Below are 18172 nucleotides of genomic sequence, written 5' to 3' on the forward strand. Positions count from 1 at the left end.
ATATATATCTAAGAAATACTTGACTTTCAGTGAATTCTAGCTATATATATATATATATATATATATATATATATATATATATATATATTTATTTTAGTATTTATATATATGTATACATAAATAAAATAAATACTTGAATTTCAGTGTTCATTTATTGACACATATACACACACATAACACTCATCTACTCATTGTTGAGTTAAGGGTTAAATTGTCCATCCTTGTTCTATTCTCTGTCACTATTTTTCTAACCATGCTGAACACCCTCTCTGATGATGCATTGATTTGTGGCACGCACAAAAGTGCTTTCATCAAATGCATTAGAATCTGGAATCTTCCATCTCTCCCTAGCATGGCCCAAAACCGGTCAATCTTTGCTTCCTGAGGAAGATCTTCAGTGCCAAGCACTTGGTAGTCCACTACTTCTTCCTGGAGGCTATCCAGGTCCAATCGCAGCTGCGGCTTGGAACTTACAAGCTGTTATGAGAGTAGCGTATGTGTGTGTGTGGCCCTTTAATAGGTGAGCATGTGAGGTGAGTGAAGTCAGTGAGTGTGTGGGCGAGAGAAGAGAGGGAGCGGTAGCGTGAGTGCGGGCGGGACTAGTTTGTTTTGTGTTGAATTGGCTGTGTGCAAGCAATCAATAAAGCAAGATTTGCAACTAATTGCTGGACTCAGGCAGGAAAGGTGCAACAAAGCGTATTTCTTCATCTTACTCGTCGTCGGCGTCGCCACGGCTGTATCTTCCTCGTTCTTCTGCTTCGTCTCCTTGTTGTGTGCGCAGTTGTGCACTGCGCTCTCTAAAAGCCGTATATGTTATTGATGTTATAGATGGCAGTATTGTCTTGTTTAAGAGTGTCACAACATTTCTGTTTACGGCAGACGAACTGCTTTACGGTAGACAAAAACATGACTGCTGTTGTTGTGTGTTGTTACCGCGCTGGGAGGACGTTAATGAAACTGCCTAACAATAAACCCACATAAGAAACCGAGAACTCGCCCTCGATCATTCTACAGTTATAATGTGATTGGGCAGGCACGCTGTTTATATCGTTGGAAAGCGGACTCAGGTCCGCATGGAGCTGGAGGGGGCGTGGCCTCCAGCTCCGCCTGAATTTCGGGAGATTTTCGGGAGAAAATTTGTCCCGGGAGGTTTTCGGGAGAGGCGCTGAATTTCGGGAGTCTCCTGGAAAATCCGGGAGGTTTGGCAAGTATGTGTAAGGCAAACATTTATGCTGGCTGTCCGGGGTCGGGACCCGGGGTGGACCACTCGCCTGTGTATCGGTTGGGAACATCTCTGCGCTGCTGACCCGTCTCCGCTCGGGATGGTTTCCTGCTGACCCCACTGTGGACTGGTCTCTTACTGTTATGCTGGATCCACTATGGACTGTACTCTCACAATATTATGTTAGACCCACTCGACATCCATTGCATTCGGTCTCCCTAGAGGGGGGGGGGGGTTACCCACATATGCGGTCCTCTCCAAGGTTTCTCATAGTCATTCACATCGACGTCCCACTGGGGTGAGTTTTTCCTTGCCCTTATGTGGGCTCTGTACCGAGGATGTCGTTGTGGCTTGTGCAGCCCTTTGAGACACTTGTGATTTAGGGCTATATAACTAAACATTGATTGATTGATTGATTGATGTTTATAGCAAATCCAAAATGTGATTAGTAGAGAAGTAAAAATGCATTTTTATATGTAATCCATATATTTCCAACATGCATGTTATAGGATAAAGAAAATAAAAAAAAGGTCAATTATAAAGGTGAAGATAAAACGTAAAGCTGCGTGTCAAATTGTGAGTGGATCTCACTCACGACGTTAGGATTTCCCCTCCTCCTCCTCCTCCTCATCCTCCTCCTCCTCCTCCATCTCTTCTCCGCACTGGCCGTCTCGTGGCAGCTCGCTATCCCCGCCTGCAGGGCTTCATCTCCCGGGGCAGAGGAAGGCGCTGGCCGGGCGGCGCTCTGAATGTTCGCCGCTACTGCGCCTCCCTTGATCCGGATCTGGAACTGAGATTGGTGACATCAGGTAACGAAAGGCTTGCGTGCCGATTGCGTGTGTGTGCGTTAGCTGAACAGGTGCACACTGCGTTGGCCGGCTGCATGGGGATGGGGATGACACGCAGGGGATGCGAGCAGCATCCTCTGCAAGGCGTCGCTTTGTCCTCCCTTTGCAAGGGACGGAGGGCGTCGACAAGGTTCCACGCCGCTGTGCATCACACAGCACCGGAGTGGATGCGACCACAGCCTCCTTTCTCTCATGCTTGTTAGGCCCAGTGTGCGGACGCTGCCATGAGCAGGTGCACCTTGCATCATCACCGTCATCATGTTTGTCTCTCAATAGTGCAGCTTTGACTGGGAATATGACAACGCGACATGAGCTGCGTAAAGATGGTGTGTGGTGTCACGGGTGTGGCAGGCGTGGGCGCCTCTGTTATGTGCAAGCTTGTCAAAGAGTGTTTGTTTGGGCAACACGTTTATTGCAACGGCCATGGAGGCTAAAATGCAAGGAGGGGGACTTCTGTTAGAATCTGTGCATTCGTGTTGAGAGATGACCAATATTGGAGAAAATTGTTGGTAAAAAAAAAATAAATAAATTGGCTGCATGTGTGCATTAGTCTTTTTCAACCTTTTTTTTTTTCATTGAAAAAAAATCCTGAGGCACACCACCAGTAGAAAACATTAAAAAAATTGCAAACCCCGTTTCCATATGAGTTGGGAAATTGTGTTAGATGTAAATATAAATGGAATACAATGATTTGCAAATAATTTTCAACCCATATTCAATTGAATGCATTACAAAGACAACATATTTGATGTTCAAACTCATAAACTTTATTTATTTTTTTTGCAAATAATAATTAACTTAGAATTTCATGGCTGCAACACGTGCCAAAGTAGTTGGGAAAGGGCATGTTCACCACTGTGTCACATGGCTTTTCCTTTTAACAACACTCAGTAAACGTTTGGGAACTGAGGAGACACATTTTTTAAGCTTCTCAGGTGGAATTCTTTCCCATTCTTGCTTGATGTACAGCTTAAGTTGTTGAACAGTCCGGGGGTCTCCGTTGTGGTATTTCAAGCTTCATAATGCGCCACATATTTTCAATGGGAGACAGGTCTGGACTACAGGTAGGCCAGTCTAGTACCCGCACTCTTTTACTATGAAGCCACGTTGATGTAACACGTGGCTTGGCATTGTCTTGCTGAAATAAGCAGGGGCGTCCATGGATGGCAACATATGTTGCTCCAAAATCTGTATGTACCTTTCAGCATTAATGGCGCCTTCACAGATGTGTAAGTTACCCATGTTTTGGGCACTAATACACCCCCATACCATCACAGATGCTGGCTTTTCAACTTTGCGCCTATAACAATCCGGATGGTTCTTTTCCTCTTTGGTCCGAGGACACGACATCCACAGTTTCCAAAAACAATTTGAAATGTGGACTCGTCAGATCACAGAACACTTTTCCACTTTGTATCAGTCCATCTTAGATGAGCTCAGGCCCAGCGAAGCCGACGGCGTTTCTGGGTGTTGTTGTTAAACGGTTTTCGCCTTGCATAGGAGAGTTTTGACTTGCACTTACATATGTAGCGACCAACTGTAGTTACTGACAATGGGTTTCTGAAGTGTTCCTGAGCCCATGTGGTGATATCCTTTACACACTGATGTCGCTTGTTGATGCAGTACAGCCTGAGGGATCGAAGGTCACGGGGTTAGCTGCTTACGTGCAGTGATTTCTCCAGATTCTCTGAACCCTTTGATGATATTACGGACCGTAGATGGTGAAATCCCTAAATTCCTTGCAATAGCTGGTTGAGAAAGGTTTTTCTTAAACTGTTCGACAATTTGCTCACGCATTTGTTGACAAAGTGGTGACCCTCGCCCCATCCTTGTTTGTGAATGACTGAGCTTTTCATGGAATCTACTTTTATACCCAATCATGGCACCCACCTGTTCCCAATTTGCCTGTTCACCTGTGGGATGTTCCAAATAAGTGTTTGATGAGCATTCCTCAACTTTATCAGTATTTATTGCCACCTTTCCCAACTTCTTTGTCACGTGTTGCTGGCATCAAATTCTAAAGTTAATGATTATTTGCAAAAAAAAAATGTTTATTAGTTTGAACATCTTATATGTTGTCTTTGTAGCATATTCAACTGAATATGGGTTGAAAATGGTTTGCAAATCATTGTTTTTCGTTTATATTTACATCTAACACAATTTCCCAACTCATGTGGAAACGGGGTTTGTAAAAGTATGTTTAGAGACTTGCATTGACATCACTGACATGCACAAAACAAAAATAGGGAAATCTGGTGCCGAAAACTGAATAAATACAATGACAAATATTAAATAAATAAATAGTAATACAACAGAATCATATCTTTGTTCTCTGCTGGCGTACTGGGTGTGGAAACACGTAAAAGAGCAAAAAAAGACATACGGATAAAGATGAAGAGAGACTACTAAAAATAAAGTACTAACATCTGAGTGTCTAAATTAATCCACCAACATGTGTCTCCTATTTGACAATTGCACCATTCAGAAAGTTTCACAAGACATCCAGCATATAAAAGGGTGTTGCGTCCACACTATAACTGTGCTTGTGGGCTGCAGCCATGCTAAAGACAGCAGTATGCCTCTCACACCCAGTCAGGAAGGGAGTAAATTACATCTGTGCATCTGTCCACTCGTTCATCCTCCAATCTCATTTTCTCGTCATCTGTTCCACACTCATCCTGCCTGTTGTACATTTCAGTAGATGTTCCTCCGGCACACTTCCTAGTTGTGTTTATTTTTCCAAAGAAACATTATTGAATCCCCCAAAGTCTTTAACAGGCTGTCAATTTGTTTGCTACGCCAATGGCGTCAAACTAATTTTAGCTCACGGGCCGCATGGAGGAAAATCTATTGGATTGGTAAAATCATGGCATGATAACTTAAAAATAGAACTATGACAACATCAGATTTTTCCTTTGTTTTACTTTGGCCCAAAATAGAACAAGCACATTCTGAAAATGTACATATCACAAATAATCCTCGAGACCAGGGGTGTCAAACTCAAATACAGAGTGGGCCAAAATTTAAAACTGAACAAAGCCGCGGGCCAAGGTGTAACAAATTAACCTTTTAATAGGGACCTAAACAAGTTTTGCATTGAATATTGAAGAAGCAAGGCTTATATAACTTTATAGTGACATGCAAAATCGAGTTTCAAATAATAATAATAATAATAATAAAAATATATATCAATGGCATATCAAATACAATTTAAATAAAAATGTAATGCCTCTTTTCTATTTGCAGCCTTCTGAGGTAAATATCAACATTAACTTTTTCCACAGGCTAATAAATTAGAAAATAAAATAACAATGAATAAACCAACCATTCAGGACTTTAAACTGCTTAGTTTGCAACACACTGATCTAATCTGATGTTCCTAAGCCAGATACCTGCCATCTTTTCTTGGATGCTAGTTCATTAATGTCGGGGCTCAGGCTTTGAGCTGAGGCAACCTTCATTATCGAACAAAGTTGTTCATCAGTCATTATACCTCGTAGTCCACCCGGACCACAGTTTTGGGGGCGTGCCTTAAAGGCACTGCGTTTATCGTCCTCCACGAGCTGTCGTCACGTCTGCGTTTCATCCATTCCAACAACATGCCGGCCCGAACACAAAATATGTGCGACTTCAGCACGCATACACACGTAAATGCAATGCATACTTGGCCAACATCGACACAGGTTACACTGACGGTGCCCGTATAAATAACTTTAACACTGTTAGAAATATACGCCACACTGTGAATCCACACCAAACAAGAATGACAAACACATTTCGGGAAAACATCCGCACCGTAACACAACATAAACACAAACCAAATTTAGCCCGCGGGCCAGAGTTTGACACCCATGCTCTAGTCAAATCACTTCAAGTCAGTTTAAGATTCTGAGGAAAACATGGTGCTGTTGCAAAAACACCATGAAGAACACAATTAACTTAGATTTTGTCTCAGTGTATCTACAAAGCCATTAAACTGTAAGTCAGATTTGATCTAAGATTGGGAAATTTATATTAAATAAAAACTCTTCTCTGTATCAAACACCTAATTTTTCATGTCCACATATTAATCCTGTGCTAACTCAACAAACTATACAAACTGAGGTAAGAACTATTGAAGAGGGTTGGAGTTACTCTCTGCCACTTAGGTATCACGTGTCTATTGATAGAAAACTAAAAGTTGTGCAATGCATGAACAATTTCAACAAACCAAGTCTTGCAGTAAATCACGCACTGTTTACTTTCTTTAACATTCCACAGAAGATAATACCGTAAAGCAAATAGAACTAGATGTTTCAATCCCTTTTGTAAGTAGGAACAATCTTGACGGTAGCAGTCGGTGTGGAGTGGTGAAAGGGAGGGTAAGTAGGTCATTGGGGTCTTCGGGTGGGCACACTGCTTCATCGACGTTTCGTTGATTGAAGCCCACGACATCTCCAGAGAGCTCAACGGTGTACCTACCGTCCCAGGTACACCCCCTTCCATGCCATACCCTCCATATCCTGGCGGACTCTGCATGGCAGGGTCGCCCTTTTCCCTGAGTCAGGCCTAAGCCTGACCGCATACCATTGTCTCTTATTTTACTGCCCAGTTGGGGTCCTTGCGCTTAATCCAGGCTTTTTTGGCAGCACTTGACATGGACTTGATAACCTGTTGGAGGGAGCGTCCCTTCACCCCCATTTTTCTCAACAGACTGATGGTAGATGTGGCAATAAATCCCCTGCATCCCACCTCTACTGAGAAAATGCTAGTCTTCCAGCCGTTCTGGGATGCTTCAGCTGCCAGGTCAGAATATTTGTTTTTTTTCCTCTCGTAAGCTTCTTCAACCCCTTCTTCCCATAGTACTGTCAGCTCCACGACATAAGCCAGCTTTGTTGTTGGAGACCACAGGACCATGTCTGGCCGGAGTGTTGTAGCCATTATTTCTGGGGGAAACAAGCTTTTTATCAAGGTCTACTTCCAATTTCCAATCTCGAGCCGACTGCAGGATGCTTGCATTATTTGGTGTCGTTTGACACTCTTGATGTTGGCCAGCTGGTACAAAATGTGTGAAGTGGACCTTTCCTGCTGGTGTTTGTGGTATCAAGGTGCAGTGCTTCATGCAGCATTTTTACCAGTTTATTTTACTCCTGAAACCTGGCATCTTTTAGCTTTCACTAGTGCATCAATATCAGGTGTTACATCTTGAGTGGCAGACAATTTACAGGATTTTATTCAAGTGCTTTTGCGTGAGCCTTGAGCGTTTATTGATTTTATTGCATTTTTACCATTTTATTTTACTCCTGAAACCTGGCATCTTTTAGCTTTCACTCGTGCATCAATATCAGGTGTTACATCTTGAGTGGCAGACAATTTCAGGATTTTATTCGTGAGCCGTAAGCGTTTATTGATGCTTATAACAGAGAAAACGTGCTCACAAAGATACTGTATGTGGTTTCCCAATCACATTCCGTGAATAAATAGGAGGATGATAATTTTTTTTGGAACACTCTGAGCCCACTTTTCTCTATTCTGTCAGAGACAGAAGCACGATGTGTTCAAAGCAGGTTTTTCGTTGGTTTGAGGGGAAAGAGCCACAGCCCCGCTTTACTGTGTACTTCTTGCTTGCTCACCCTGGTAAAAAAAAAACATTTTTGCTTGCCTAACAGAATTCCTATTGTGACATCCAGTGGACACATTGAACATCTGTTTCTTTCATTTAAAAATGCAGCTCATTTTTACAACCTTAGCCTATAGGGTTTATACTAATGGCCTTGACTTCTAAATGATATGTACATAATATATGGTCTTATCTATGACACGAACAATGTCCATTACCTTAGGTTTGTCAGTTCAAGTTCAGGCAGATGTGCAAGTGTGGTTCCAATACCTCTCCATCCAGTCCGATAAGAGTAAGGTTTAGGTCACATGCAGGCATGTGCACCATTTAGCATGCTCATAAACAATGTAGTCGTATTATAGAGTGGTCTTTTGATTGATTTGTAACAGCGTATTGAGTGCAGCGGTCACAGCTAGATTGGTGTTCACGGCAAGATACACACTTTTCAAAGGGGGATTACAAATGGGGGGAGAGTAATAAACTGTCACTTTGTGGGCAATATCATCCCAGAAGGATTAAGTGCCAAACTGCACATGGTATTAATGTTCTGGTGCTCCTCTCTTATAACATCATGACTGATTGGCCTGACTAAAATCAAACTGTACCTATTGATTAAGTCATATTCAATATCATTCATACAGTTTCTCCAAGTTGGCATCAACACAAGCGTTTTAAACACCCACATCCTCTACATCCTCATTAGTACTTAAATTATTGCACATGTTGGACATTTCCTAAATTCAGGTGCTGACAGGTTTCATTACAAGTCATATTATGGCTATGGGTTACATGAGTTCAGTTTGTTTCTGGGGCCTTCAATGGATAACAGATTTTAGTGAGTAAATCGAGTTATGTAAATCCAGATACATGTAATAAAATACGGTTCAGAGGAAACCGGATGTTATTAGTTAAAGTTTAACTATGGAAGAGGTCGGATTCAAAAAGTTTATACTTCTTCCCATTACTCTTTTGAGATATGTTTAATTTAACTTACTGTGAAACAATAATAATCATGTTATTGAGCACTAGATTTTGATTATCTATGAAGAATATTAATGGCCGATATATATATATATATATATATATATATATATATATATATATATATATATATATATATATATATATATATATACATTTAAAAAAAAAATATTTTAATAGGATAAACATTTCTGAATGTTTTAAACTAAGACTGAAACGACTAATTGATCAAATTGATTAATTAAATTACAAAAAAGCTTCTATTTAAATATGTCGCTTTGGTTGAATATTCAATGAGTGTAACAAATACAAATTAATAGAATCTGGACCGCATGGAGCGTCCAGAACTTAAAAAAATATGCGGACATAGTTTTCGCATGGCCATTGCAATAGAGCGCACAAGTGTGTATGTATATATATATATATATATATATATATATATATATATATATATATATATATGTGTGTGTGTGTGTGTGTATATATATGTGTGTGTATATATATATGTGTGTATATATATATATATATATATATATATATATATATATATATACACACAAAGATATATACATATACAAAGATATATACATATATATGTATATACACACACACACACACACACACACATACATACATACCTATATACATACATACATACATACATACATACATACATACATACATATATATATATATATATATATATATATATATATATATATATATATATATATATATATATATATATATATATATATATATATATATATATATATATATATATATATATATATAAAACTCCTGTTTCCAGTTGCAAGTGTTGTGTTGTGCCATTTAGGCATGGGCTGATAAAACATTTTGATGGACAATATATTGTCCCACATATTATTGCAGATAAACTATATTATGTCCAGCATAATTTTGAAACAAAAATAACCACTAATGTAATGATGATATATGGGTCAAAGTTAGCGCCTTGCATTGCATCTTCCGCCATCAGTATTCCACAATTTTGTTGTTCTTAATATGCAGTGACAATAAATGCCTATTTATTCAATCAACAGTGCCTCTGCTGGTTACTATCAATCAATGCACTCCATTGTGCCTCAGTTGCCATAGTAAACAATCAATTCCACACTTAATTGCTATCCCTAGTCTTAGTCCTGGATGGTCCACCAATATTATAGATCAGTGATTCTCAAACTGTTGTAAGTGGTACACAGATTCCATCTAGTGGTATGCCAAATAATCACTTGATTGAAGTACAGTGTTTTATTTTCCTATATTCAAACACAATATTACTGTTCAAACTGTGTGTAATTTTACACTGGACAAAAATATATACTTGTTATATAAAACCTCTCTGCCTTGTTTTATTGAATACTTAGGACTACTGTGCTACAGTATTTTATTGTTGGTCATTACGCTAGTACTTGGAGAGCCAAGTTTTTTCTGAGGTGGTACTTGGTAAAAAAAAAAAAAAAAAAGTAAGAAAACCACTCTTCTATATTACTAAAGTAGGGTGCCTTGGCTTTTAATGACAATGACAAGGCTACTGTCCCGATTCAAATCTATGGATGCATCATGATGATTTCAGGTATTTTAGGGTAAAATTACAACACATGGCTTCTTTAAACACAATTTGTCGGGGTCACTTGGTAAACCTTTGCGCCCCCTCCTCTATCCGCCGGTTAGTCTCCAGCAAAACTTTAGTGCTTCCACCTCTCCAGAAGCCGTCACGTTCTTCGCACCAGGCGACGCTTGACCCCTCAAATGTGTCAACTGGCAAAGTAGTGCCTGGAGGTTTTTCTGTCGAGTTTTCTTCTCTTCTTTATCTTATTTTGATATGCTTGGCAGAAGATGTTAGGCTGGAGTTTCCACGGCAACCGCATATTAAAAAGGCACGGCTGATATCTCTGTGTTAATTGTCATCAGAGGCAACACTTCTCCCTTTTAAATTCAGTTGAAAAACAAGAACTTGGCGCATGTCATCAGCCCTGTCACTGTGGGAGTGATTGAAGAGATAACGACAATGGAGATGCTCTTACTGAAAGAATGGGAGTAGGATGATTGTCTTGAATTGTCTGTGACTATCACTAATGTGATGAACTGTAATTCAGTTAATCATATGTGCATGGTTAAATTGCATTCGCTGCGTTCATTTTTCAAGTATATCGCCAATGAGTGCATGGCAAAAGTATGCAAATCTTGCTGAGATTCGAACAAATACCCTTGTGAAGACTGATATTGATTGTGTTGATTTAATTTCATAATTTGTCATGTGGTTTAGTATTGTTCCTATTTATTTTTCAATAAAATAAATGATAATAGCATTAAAAATGGGTTATACTTGTATAGCTATACTCAACATGACAGTCGGTGTACAAGAAAACATGGTTTTAATGTTAAAAAAAAAAGGTGCCTGAACTATGGACATGAAACAAAAGTCGCTAACTGTGGCATAAATAAACAAAACTTACTTGGCAAGGCACGAGCAGCATGAATTAAGCATGAAATCATCAGTATGAACTATGGTATCTCCAGAAAACAAGCATGAACAGTGCATTGCATGAAACAGGCAGTCCACAGCATACAGCAAATAATACTCCAGCCCTGACTGGAGGGCAAGGCAGGTTTAAATAATGCCTCTGATTAGTACTCGGGCAGCAGGTGAGCGGGCGAACACTAATCGGAGGCAGATGGAAATAATAAGTAACCATGGTAACTAAAACAAACAAGGGTGCACAAAACACAAGAACTAATTATGTTCTGTTAGTCCAAAACTAACAGAACATAAAACATGATCCAGGACATGGATCATGACAAAAGCGCTTTGACACTATTTCCACATTCACCCATTCACACACTGATGGTGGGAGCTGCCATGCAAGGCCCTAACCACGACCCATCAGGAGCAGGGGTGAAGTGTCTTGCTCAAGGACACAACGGACGTGACGAGGTTGGTAGAAGGTGGGGATCGAACCAGGAACTCAGGTTGCTGGCACGGCCACTCTCCCAACCGCACCACGCCGTCCCCCTGACGGACAATAACTGATACAGTCTGCTTTGTCGGTCCAAAAGCATTCGCCATTTTCCGTAGTCTTCCCTCGACGGCCAGGTAATACAAAGCACACGCGACTTTTTTAATCACATCCACGGGAGCCCGCATTCTCGTTGTCTCTCCATCGACAAATGGACAAAGTTTTTCGGTAAGTAAAATAACATCTGACCTGGACATTGGAAAGTTCTCTTGCCGTCTGAGATGTGTTGTATCCGAAATAGCTACAATTGCTTTACCTTAAGGTATTTATGTGTGTCTGTACACACGGAAGGAGAAACACGGGCATGTCTGGATGACTCGCCTCCGTATTTCCAGTGGTTAGCTCCGAGTTACGAAACCGCTTTATTATGAAGCTGGCTGTGGCGCGTTCTTTCTGACGTCACTTCCTGTGTGGGGCGCGATCTTTCTGGCGTCGCTTACTGTCCGAACTCAGTTTGTAAACGATCAATGAGTCCATACAAAGCTAAGAGCCAGAGATTCAAGAAATACACGCCGCACTTACCCGTGTAAAAAAAATTGTCCAAGGATGGGGACCTTAAACGATAGTTTAGTGTGGCTGAAATATTTTTTTGTTTAAGGGGTTATCTGGCTTAGTGTAGACATAGTCTTAAGTGCCAAGCCTTTTGGGTAAACAACACACCGGCTTCCCCACTTTCTAGCTTACATGTGTTTTTATATTTATTTAACCTTTATTCATCCAGCGTAAGACAATTAAGTACAGTATGTGCTTTTACTAACATCTCGTCCAATCTTAAGTCTGTGTGGTATAAAACAAGTAAAACATCAACACAGTAGTTACTTTTCAATTTTTTGTTGAAATTATGTGTTTTTTGAGCTTAAGGTTACCAGAAACACTTGAACATTGATCACAAATTCAAAAAGTCACAAGCTGATTCAATGAACTTTCCCCGCAACTTTCTGAAAAAGCTGCCGCAAATCCAGGCATTTTGGGCTGCAACAATCACCAAAAAAGCCAGAAAAATCCAGGAAAAAACTAATGACAAGACGGGACAGAATAAAAAAGCTATTCAAAACACAACTCTGTTTCTAGATCAACCTAAAAAAAGGAAGCTCAGATGCTGAGTTGTAGGAACTGCCTCCAGCTTCTGTTACTTTTATGTTTTGACTAGTGTCATTACTTGATCCACCCAGCCCAGCTTGCTCCTGGTTGCATTGTCCCAGGGAGGATGATGTTGCAGCTTCACTGATTCAGTAGATTAATCATTTAGCTCCGTTGCTCAAGGATGCGATTTGCAGCAGACTGAAGCTGTGCTGTGCAATCTGCCCCCAAACAAAGACAGTGCCAAGGGTCTGGAGCATGCATGTATAGGAGTGTGTGTGTGTGTGTACTTTGTCCCTTGAACAAGGACATTTTGCCACTCCCTTTTGCCCAACCCCCCACCTCACCGTCTTGTGCTGGTTTCCCAGAGCCACCCTCAGCCCAGTTAGGATTGATGGCCTGGCTGTGCACACCATTAGAAGGCTTGCACTGATTGCAAGGCAAGGAGCTGGGATGAAGTGCATGATCCCATGGCAAGGATCATTGTGGCGTGTGCAGTAATTGGTTAATACAGTGTTTTTCAACCTTTTCTGAGCCAAGGCACATTTTTTTTGATTGAAAAAATTCTGAGGCACACCACCAGCAGAACACATTAAAAAATGAAACTCAGTAGCCGATATTGACAATAAAAAAAAGTCCTTCTAGCAATTGTTTGATATGAATTCAAACCATAACCAACCATGCATGACTATAGCTCTTGTCTCAAAGTAGGTGTACTGTCACGACTTGTCACATCATGCCGTGACTTATTTGGAGGTTTTTGGTGTTTTCTTGTGTACAGTGTTTTAGTTTTTGTCTTGCGCTCCTATCTTGGTGGCTTTTCCTGTAGCAGTTTCATGTCTTCCTTTAAACACTATTCCTCACACCTGCTTTGTTTTAGAAATCAAGACTATTTAAGTTGTTGCTATCCTTTGTTGATTGTCATGTCATGTACGGATGTACTTTGTGGTCACCGTCTCAGCTCCACACGCTTTAAGTTTTTGCTGTCATCCAGCATTCTGTTTTTATTTACTTTGCAGCCAGTTCAGTTCTAGTTTTGTTTTGCATAGCCTTCCCTAAGCTTAAATGCCTTTTCTTAGTGGCATTCCCCTTTTTGTTTACTTTTGGATTAAGCATTAGATACCTTTTTACCTGCACACTGCCTCCCGCTGTCATCTGCATATTGTGATCACAACAACAAACCATGTTCTCGACATCTACAAAGCAATTAGCTAACTGCTGCCACCTACTGATATGGAACAGTATTACATGGTTACGCTGCCAAGCTCTAGACAGCACCGATACTCAACGACACAATATTGGCGGATTATTATTACTGGTTTACAAATTTTTTTTAAACCCAATTAGGTGAAATTGCATACTCACAGTGGTTAAAAAAAACACTGATGTAGATAAGCCACCGTCAGAACTAGACAGACATACTGTCATGAGGTGGTTTGTCTAAAAAAAACTGTTAAGACATGGAGATACGACTATGTATATTTTCTGGCTCTGTCAGAAATGTCTTTTCATTTAATGGATTGTAGCATACACAAAAGTCAGACTGTGTACCTTCCTAGATTATTAATCACTACACAGAATCCAATTTGTTGTTGAATTTGTGCCTTTACTTCATATCGTGACAGTGGCAGTTAGAGCAACACGGTGCATAGAACAATAACACTAACAGTTCGGATACAATTGAAAACAGTAGTCACATCTGTTCCTTGCTGGTACACAGCCTCTGTCAAATGGCAGAGGCAAATTAGACACAGAAAGGAAGGACTGTAAACAAACTTAACTTTAACAAGACTAAAAGACAGTCAGACAGTGAGTCATAATAATGGCACACAAATCAATGCTAACTCTCTTCTATTGATCTTTTTGTTACGAGACATCCGTTCCTGCGCACTGATTTCATCTAATGGCGAGCACAGATTGGCGTAAGTCAAAGCCTCCTTAGTGTGTGGAATCAACCTCTTAAATGCTTGAAAGAATATTGTCGTATTCCCTGAACACTTTGCAAGCTTTGCTTTGCTCTTTATGGCTGTCTTTTCGCAGTTTCCGTATATCACACTCTATCATGGCTTAGTGCATGGGTGTCAAAATCTGGCCCGCGGGCCAACTTTGGCCCGCAGTGTAATTTCACTTGGCCCGTGAGATGATATCAAATTAAGACTAGAGCTGGCCCGCCGATTATATACAGCGGCGGTGCCGTGGTACACCGCTAATTCTTATACTTGCCAAACCTCCCCCAGATTTCGGTACCCCTCTCTAGGATTGTAACATCCCCTCTTCATCCAGTCCAACAAGTGCTGGCTCAGTTACATAATATGTGCGGCTTTGGCACGCACACAGAAGCGAATGCAACGCATACTTGATCTTCAGCGATACAGGTTACACTGAGGGTGCCAGTATAAAAACCTTTAACATTGTTAGAAATATACGCCACAATGTGAATCCACACCAAACAAGAATGACAAACATATTTTGGGAGAACATCCGCACAGTAACACAACATAAACACAGCAGAACAAATACCCAGAATCCCATGCAGCACTAACTCTTCCGGGACGCAACAATATACACGCCGCTACCTCCAAACCCCGCCGTTAATGTTGATATTTACCTCAGAAGGCTGCAAATAGAAAAGAGTCATTCAATTTATATTTAAATTGTATTTGATATGCCCTTGGTATTTTTTTATTATTATTATTATTATTTGAAACTCGATTTTGCATGTCACTATAAAGTTATATAAGCCTTGCTTGTTCAATATTTAATGCAAAACTTGTTTGGGTCCCTATCAAAAAGGTTAATTTGTTCAACCTTGGCCCGCGGCTTTGTTCAGTTTTAATTTTTGGCCCACTCTCTATTTGAGTTTTACACCCCTGGCTTAGTGGGAGACCCTTTAGGCATCTATAATAATAGTCCAAGCACAGTATGATGCAGCACAGTTCTACACCACGACAACTAAACCGCAAGCATAAATATATTGATAAAACCCCCCGTGTACCTTTGCAGGAATATATATTTTTGCATAGCTTGTGTATTGGGCATTGTTAGGAATAATGGTGTTACAAAATAACAGTGTCACTATTGTGTTGCCTTGCGATGAAGTAGTCTTTGCCGTGAAGCTGAATATGCCAGTCTAGTAGGCACGTAACTGTATTGTAAATGCCGTGGCATATGACAGGGCTCAAATTTTACCGCGGCAACTGCGGCAAGTGCCCCGACCGCCCTCATCTTTTGCCTTAATGCCCAAAAAATGTACCAACATTTGCGGCAAGAACATGCCGTGACCGCTTTTTTGACTTGTTAATGGACGAGTTGTTTGGCTTGATAATCATGGCGGACCAACGACACAGACTTTCCTGGGGAGATTTCTCCTCGGAGGAAAGCGCTTGGTTTAACATGATTTTGCCTCGCTTCCCGCCGTGCGTTTCAGAGCGCACTGCTGTGTTTAGATGGAGACAGGTGTGGACAATATTGGAGACACTTGTCCCCACACTAAAAGTAAACAGCGAAGGAGGAAACTATTTGATGTTTTGCAGCAGGCAATGTGTGGTGAATCTCCTGCCTCAAAAGAAAATAATGTTTGCCTTGGTGCCCTTCTAACTTGCCTTGGTTCCATAAAATATGAGCCCTCCTTTAAGGCAACACTTGCCTTGACCTTAAAAAGTCAAAATTCCAGGCCTGATATGACAGTATCAAACTATGTAGTTTTTTTCTTGCGCTATTAAAGAGGCTGGTCTGATAAGTAAACTACATCGCCCATGGTCTCTTGCGCTGTGTGGGCGAGCAGAGCGAAGAACCTCCTGTGAAGTTTAAATCAGAAGTATGGACACATTTTGGTTTTACGATGAACACAAACATGATAGAGGAAAAAAAATGATGTTCGAGTGTCTCGTCGGTCTGATGAATGTATAGACAAGCAGTATTTCCTTTTGGTATAAATCCTCATGTAGCAGCATGAGGAGGGAATAAAAACAGCATGTCTTGACGTCTACAATGAGGAATAGGAGTAATAGGCCATCTGGAAAATATCCATGATGTGAAATCAAGAAGCCAGTGAGGCCAAACATCAATTTGTGAGGTATTTACAGTAGAGATGTCCGATAATATCGGCCTGCCGATTTTATCGGCCGATAAATGCTTTAAAATGTAATACCGGAAATTGTCGGTATCGTTTTTTTTAATTATCGGTGTCGTTTTTTTTTTTTTTTTAATTAAATCAACATAAAAAACACAAGATACACTTACAATTAGTGCACCAACCCAAAAAACCTCCCTCTCCCATTTACACTCATTCACACGCATTCACACAAAAGGGTTGTTTCTTTCTGTTATTAATATTATGGTTCCTACATTATATATCAATACATATCAATACAGTCTGCAAGGGATACAGTCCGTAAGCCCTTATGTGGGCTTTGTACCGAGGATGTCGTTGTGGCTTGTGCAGCCCTTTGAGACACTTGTGATTTAGGGCTATATAAATAAAGATTGATTGATTGATTGATTGATGATTGTGCGTGCTGCTGGTCCACTAATAGTACTAACATTTAACAGTTAATTTTACTCATTTTCATTAATTACTAGTTTCTATGTAACTGTTTTTGTATTGTTTTACTTTCTTTTTTTATTCAAGAAAATGTTTTGAATTTATTTATCTTATTTTATTATTATGTTTTAAAAGGACCTTATCTTCACCATACCTGGTTGTCCAAATTAGGCATAATAATGTGTTAATTCCACGACTGTATATATCGGTATCGGTAATTAAGAGTTGGACAATATCGGAATATCGGATATCGGCAAAAAGCCATTATTGGACATCCCTAATTTACAGTATAAAAAGTTAAATTGTCAATTCACTTCCTGAGAATCAACATTCTACCAACTTTTACAAAAATGTCCACTCCAGAGAACAATGCTTCTTATGAAGTTAAAAGTTGAAAGACACTAAACATTATTGTTTTACACTTGGATGTTTACATTGTCACTTTAAAGACACTCATCTAAAGTTACTTGAACATCTTCATGTTCCTGCACTATTATTTGTATTTCTAGTAATAAATATGATTAAAATATTATGTTTGCGTTCAATTACAGTAAGTGTGTTCATTGTTTAACCCTAACATTCTCTCATTTCATTTTACACACTATGGTATTCCTTTATTAAGTTTTTGACAATACCACAATACAATCACATTGAGCCCTTAATACTGTGACGACATTGTACCGTGAGATTTTGATATCGTTACATGCCTGCAGTCTAGTCTAATGTTGCGCCCCACAAAGTATTTATGTTGTAAGTGTTGTACTTATTACACACTTGCTGTTTGATAGTAATGTGCGTCTTAGTTTTGGTTTTGATTACCGAATTTGAAAGTGTTGAATAATCGCTAATGCTAATCAG

The 18172-nt window shown here is 40.0% G+C and overlaps 1 protein-coding gene across 2 annotated transcripts in view; it reads left to right on the forward strand.

The window, feature by feature from the left end:
* The first annotated feature begins 1890 nt into the window (after nt 1–1890).
* Nucleotides 1891–18172, forward strand: part of LOC133573231 (band 4.1-like protein 1) — a 92617-nt gene continuing 76335 nt past the window's right edge. For both annotated transcript variants that reach the window (XM_061926037.2, XM_072912951.1), the window contains exon 1: nt 1891–2031. The gene's annotated coding sequence lies outside the window, so the exon portion shown is untranslated. The remainder of the gene's footprint in view (nt 2032–18172) is intronic.

The sequence above is a fragment of the Nerophis lumbriciformis genome, linkage group LG01, assembly GCF_033978685.3.
Source record: "Nerophis lumbriciformis linkage group LG01, RoL_Nlum_v2.1, whole genome shotgun sequence".
Lineage (NCBI taxonomy): Eukaryota > Metazoa > Chordata > Actinopteri > Syngnathiformes > Syngnathidae > Nerophis > Nerophis lumbriciformis.